The sequence below is a fragment of the Malurus melanocephalus genome, unplaced genomic scaffold (assembly GCF_030028575.1).
Source record: "Malurus melanocephalus ecotype Western Australia unplaced genomic scaffold, MMel_1.1 scaffold_222, whole genome shotgun sequence".
Taxonomy (NCBI): Eukaryota; Metazoa; Chordata; class Aves; order Passeriformes; family Maluridae; genus Malurus; species Malurus melanocephalus.
Genome location: NW_026623454.1, coordinates 741,853 through 748,581, shown reverse-complemented (window position 1 = coordinate 748,581; position 6,729 = coordinate 741,853).

The following is a 6,729-nucleotide window of genomic DNA, read 5'->3' as shown; positions in this document are numbered from 1 at the left end:
GAAGGGAAGGGAAGGGAAGGGAAGGGAAGGGAAGGGAAGGGAAGGGAAGGGAAGGGAAGGGAAGGGAAGGGAAGGGAAGGGAAAAGAGAGCAGTTTGTTTAAATTTCTGATTTGTTTTGCACTTCTGCCTGTTATCACTAGACAAGCAGGGCATGAGGTTACTAAGTTAGAAAACCAAGTTTAACCTCCAGTACTGCCAGCTTGCTGCTGTCTGCCYATAGGCAAGTTACTTCAACTTCAGAAGTTTCTTCCCCTGATATTTGTCCATCTAAGTTATGGATAASTGCTCTCTTCAGCAGTGTTTGACACAGAATAAGTGCCAAGTCCCACTCAATAGAATCATGTCATCCAGGGGGGCATGTGCATGCTATTTAATGTAAAATTAGGACAGGGCACCTTGGTCCTGCCTGAAAATGGAGAGGTGCTTGTGCCAGTTATTCCACACTAGTAGAATGTACATAAAATAACATTTTTCATGAGATATCCAGCATCAAAGCATCTTGCAATATAAATATGGACTAAAAATATTCAGTAAATTACATTTTTACCTCTCCTTTTTCTCCCTTCCCKTTGCCTACACCTTGAGCTGAGTAGTAGAAAGTCTCTTACTTTCTCCCCTTSAAGGCTTCTATTCTTCAGCTCATAGGTCACAAACACACTTTTTTTTTCCTGTTTTTTTTTTCTTTTGCTGTAGTAAGTAACCTGATCAGTGGTAACAGAAACATTCCTTCCTGACACCATAGTGAATCACAAATCCCTTAGATACAAAGGAGACTGARTCAATTTGAGGGAGCGAATCCAGAAAATCTAACACTTCATCTTGTAAACAAGATCAGCCCTTCTAGTATTTAAACCAAATGTATTAGAAAAAAAAATCAATTAGAAACCAGTTTTAATTAAGTATACCTGTAGAATGTTCTTTTACTTCCTTTACAGGTAAAAGAAGCATTGACTACACTGAGACACATTGCTGAACTATTGTTACTTCAAAGTGTTAAAGCTGAGAGATGTGGAGATAGAATTCTTCARTATGACAAATTGATGAAGAAATGAGCTTAAATACTAACTACAGTGGATCAAGGGGATGACAGCATTTATTTCAATGGCACTGAGATTTCACCTTCTGTAGCAAACTCAGCAATTCTCTTTGCTTGCAAAGTGCTTGGATCAGGCCCCTAGGACATTGCAGAGACCAAAGCATTTTCCTCTTCAGAAGCCTTTCAGAAAGCCCTAGAAATAAAAGCTACCTTTTGATTTGGATGTGTCTGTAGGGTGGATTCCACCAGGGCAGGAAGGTCACCCGTTCTTCCTTCCTGGASCTCAGGGGAATGGGAAAGAGAGGATCCCCTGAGCACATGCAAGTCTCCTTCAGTAATGAACCACATGCTTGTTACTAAGCAAGCATAATAATTATATTATCTCCATCTCCAGCTTTTTATATTTGAATTGAGTTTTATTAAAATATTATTTGATTAATTTTGTAGCATATACAAAAAAAACATCGGTTCTTTTGCTAAAATTCTCAAGTTTCAGGATTTTATGTTGAACAATTATCTACTGCAGTATGGAAACAATGTTTGGGCCAGTAAATTAAATTTGAGCCATATAATTCGCTCTCACTGAGGTCAAACACACAGTAAAACCTGTATGAGAACATTGCACCCACTGTGAATGCCCAAAGAGAGGCCATTCACCCCAGGAGCCTCCTGGAAATGGTATTTCCCCTGTGACAACTTCTGAACAATTTCTGAGGCGTTCGGGAAAGAAGACGGCTCCAGCTAAAGTTGTGCCAAGGATCTTCCTAAGAATTTAACATCACAGGTGATGGATGAAGTTCCAGTCTCCAGGAATGCCCAGTGGAGTTTTTCAATGTCCAGTTTTTCAATATATGACACAGCTGAACAGCAGCAGGACTCGGAGCACATCCAGCTGAGGCCACCCAGCAGCACCCTTTACTTCTCTTCCCATCTTCACCTGCAGGATGGGAAGGTGCTGCAAGTGTGGAGGAGGATAACAGAGGACATATGATAGATGTACAACTAGAGCCAGCCAAATGAATAATTTAAGTGGTTCTGTGATTAAACAAGGAGTTGACAGCCAGTCCCTGACTGCAGGATGGGATGCARTGTATTTAGCACTCAGAGCTAATTTCATAGCTGAACCAAGTAGGTGCAAATCCTCTGCAGTTCTCTCTTCTGAGCTAATTCCCTGAACCTTGATTAATAAGACTTGGTGGAAATTAGACAAGCTGAGAGCATCCACACAAACTGAAAATGCATTCTAGTCTCAGATCAACTGAATCAGCATCTTATCTACATTTCCTGCCTTTTACAAGTGCCAGTATTTAGCTCACCACAGTGACTTCAGAGTGTCAGTATATTTCACAATTCYATTAGTCATTCCCAAGTGAAGTATTGTAATTGATTCTTTTTTGGTCTCTACTGGTGATAAAGGTAATGGATGTTTTTGTCAAGTGAATGTACTTCCTCTAARTATCTGCTTCTCCATGTCACTGCTCTGAAGTAAATGGTGAGGTGTATTTCTATAAATAAGCAAGTAGCTGGCATGAGGTGGGGAAAAAAGGAGAAGGGGGAAAAAGGGGTAAAGAACCATATGTTTCCTGACACTGCACTTTCAGGACGGTTTAATTACCACAAACGTACATCCTTGAACCACTCTTATCTTAGGGAGCATTGCAGGAAGCTGAGAATAATTTGAAAGCTAACAGATATTGCTTAAAATACAAAAGGAAAATGAATCTAATTCCCCTGTACAGTATCCATGGTTTCAGTATGGGGAAACTGATGTTTCCAGAAAAGGCTGAAGTAGCACCTCAGACTAAGAGCTGTGGCTTACAGCAAGAATTGATGTAACATCTTCCAGCAGCTGATCTGCACTTGAAAAACAGAGAAAGCAATGCCTGAGAAAAGCAATCAATCAGCTGCATTTGTCACAGCTCTCTGAAGTCCCCAGTTATGGATATCATTAACCCAACACAGTTTCCCTGCGTGCAGTGAGGGGCAGCATGCCAAGAGCAGGGGTAGGGTTACCTCCAAAAAYACCCTGACTGCCAGGTTTTAGGGCCTTGCTCTTCATAACGCTTCCTTTCACCACACAGAAAGGGTTTGCAGACCTCAGAAACATCCTGGATCACATTAAAACCCCATCACACAGAAACTCTCTGGGAAGAATTCTTTCCTCATGGAAAGCAAAACTGCTGATTCTTTGGCTTTGTGCCAGCGCTGCGATGTAACCGAACAGGAACGCCTGGCATCTTGCCAAGAATATGCACATCTGTCAGTAGTGGTCACTTCTTTCCTGATATTCACATGAAGATGTTAAAATAAGAAATACTGATATCCTGAGGTTTCAGAACACTAAAAGGTATTAGGGCTACTGTGGCCCCATCTTTCCATTTAGCTGATTTTATGAAAGAATATCGCATATCACACACAATGGAATGTCCTCCACTGTTGTCACTAAATCTGTCAGATCTAACATAAATCAAGGACTCCTAGAACTGTACCTAGGGAAGAAATAGTTCAGAAAATTCTGATGATGCTTTCTGTAAATTGTGTTAAAGCCCTCTGTGTTGCCCTTGGGTGACATAAAAATGTGATGGAGGCCTTTGCATATTGCAGTGCATATTTTCCAAAGCAAAAATTATTTATATATTAATATATATTATTATATCTATTATATGCATATATTAATGTGAAGCCAAACTTATTTGGGATAGGCAGTTTTCTGAAATTTCTCAGCTGTCTCAGTAAGTTACAGCTGTTCTCCTCTAGCCTGTCTTAAAATCTAGAGTGCTACTGTCCACTTGGAAATCGGTATTTCCAATATATTGCAGAATTTTACATTAAAACTTGATAAAGAAGTTAATTTTTTWAATAAAAATTAAGAAAGTAATCCAAATCCAAAAGCCTTACATGTTAATATAAAATAGGATTTTATTGTAATTAGAGATGTAAATGATTGATTAGGTCCCATAAGGTAAGATATAACTTTGAATAAGCATTAACTGTTGCATTTCCTTTTCCTTGTAACCTATATAAAGGGCCTGAGCGTTTGGAGGACTTTAAGAGTCTGGAAGTTAAAGCAGCTCATCTGATTTGAACCTAAGGATCACAGCTTAAGGGTCTTCCTTCTTTCATAGGTAGAGTGCACTACAAATCAAACACGAAGGGCCAGAGACCATCTCTGTGGGCCCATTGTCATCACRTGGAATTGTATTTTCTTGTCCACTCCTCGCAAAGAGAATATGGAGCTCCCATCTGGGGTGGAAACAGAGTGGCTTTACTGGCCTCTTGTCCATTTGAGTTGACACTTTTTATTGTGCCAGAATTTCTTCCCTGCTGATAGAGATGGCATAGACAAAGAATGGCTTTGCTTGGCTCTTCTCAAGGCCACAGATCCCTCCCTAGCATTTTCTACCTAATGAAAATTGTGTTATTTTAAGCCCACACCCTTAGCTACTGTTTCATTATGTGAACTTAGGGGTTTTGATGGCTGCTGATGGCAGTTTATTTAAAATGAGCATTGGGCTGTCATAAAAAAAAAATCACTTAACTTTCAAATCTCCTTTCTCAGTTGGAAATTATGTTCTGCTTTGTTATGTCTGTGACAGGTTATAGTCCATATATTTTGAGTAATATTTCGTAACATTTTCAACCATGTTCAAGTTTCAATACCAAATCAAAGCTATTTATCAAGACATGSCCCTCTGCACATTAGTAATGTACATAGGCACTGTGAAGGAATTCCTATAATATGTCCYAAAAACAGCTGGCTTGAATGTGTCTCTGCAGAGGTGCCTGCCTTTCTTTATAGACAGTCATCRTTTAAATAATTCACACAGAGAGGAAAATTTGTGGTTTATAGAGACAGGAAAAAAACACTTCCTTGATAAAAGAAGGTTGTACCAAACTTGCTCAGACAACTGGATTTAGTTTAGGGATGAAATACATATGCTCCAAAACCAACTCACTGGCTCCATTAGCAAACACTGGGATTTTTGAGGTGGTCCTTTTGGAAAAAGATGACAAATAAAGGACTTGCAGACAYTTCCCTTTTCCTGTAAATAACAGGGGACTCTCTGTGAAACCTTCACTGATCCACAGCTGCACTGTGACAGCTCGAAGTGCTCAGAGATCAGAAAGGGRGCAGACGTGGCAGAATCACACAGCRCTGAAATGGCACAAGCCAGGTTTGCCAACAAGTACTCAGGGACCACATAAATCTGTTCCTTAGAGCTCAGCAGGCCAGCTGTGATRGAGAGAGATTATCTCAAATGAAATGGAACATGAAAAGTCCAGAAAAATTGTCACAAATAAAGTAGAGTGGTTCCTGGAGAGACAAGCAGCTCCATCTGCAACAGATCTAATGAAGCTTGGGTTTTTTAATGGATTTGTGCCTTGTGGTTGGATTCTTTGGTGTGAGTACCAATTAAAACTCTTCCTGTGGTTGGGGCAGTCATAATAGTTGTCTTCTGTGTGAATTCTSCAGTGGGTGGAGAGCACACTGCAACCTTGTGATCAGAGAAGTTCTGACTTGATTAGACCACTAATGACATCTCTAGTTCCTGCTCAGCCACCTATTTCTACAAAACTGGATATTTAATTCCTGCTAACTTTCTGCTATCCTGGGTTGAAACCAGTTAAGTGATTCAGAGTTCTTGGGATGTAGATGGGAGAGTAGAGCAGATCCACATGCACAGATTCCTGTATGTGCACAAGTGGGGTGTAATCTCTCACTGATCACTGCAGAGGCCATAGATGGACCTAGGATATCATATCCTGGGTAATGCTGGCTTGGGATTTAAATTACAAAAGCTGMAAGATGCCTTATGCCCAGGTGATGATGTTTGCTGAGATAACAGTGAGTACAGATGTGTTCCTGAAGACTCAYACCTTAAGAGTCAGTCCAGGCTTGTGGGTAGAGCACTGTGTGGGACAAAGGAAACATGAAATCTGTCTTTATGCTTTATTTGGAAAAGCAGCTTCAGCTACACCTCTGTTTGTAACAGAAAAKAGTAATCCCTTCCATCCACATTGTTATCCTCACTACTTGCACATCACATTTTCATGGTCCCTGTAMGCTGAGGATTTCTCACCTTATGTGATGATGATGGCCATGACTGATTATCCCACTTATGTAACCAGGGAACAGGTATTTCAGAAGACAGCACTTCCATTTTTGGGAAGAAGTCACCTCCAAGAGAAAGTCCTCAGCTCTAATGTAAAGGTCTGCAAAATTAGAGTGAATCTTCTTCATGCTCAGTTCTTCTTGGCAGTGGGACAAGTGGATCAGTTTTTTGAGCTACTCACTTAACTCTTATTTTTAGTAATCATTAAAAGTGACAAGAAAATAGAAAAGATGATGTTATATTTGGCACTACCCTTACTTCATTTCCTGAATTGGTCACAGCCTTTCTTTGTGACCTGAAATCTTGTACCATTTTTCACCCTAACAAGGTTCCTGCAMACTACTACTCCTTTCTCTTTTTAGATATATGGGTACTAAAGCACAAAATCCATATACATACATGTAAACATTAAGTCAAGATTAATATAATTCCAGAGCTACTTAGTCACTCACAGAGACAGGATAAACAAGAGTGCAGAAAAAAAAAAGGCTAACCTCTTATAGAATACAGGAAACTATTTTCAGAATTCTTATTTTATTCCATTATTTAAAACCAACCAACCAAATAACCTATTCCCT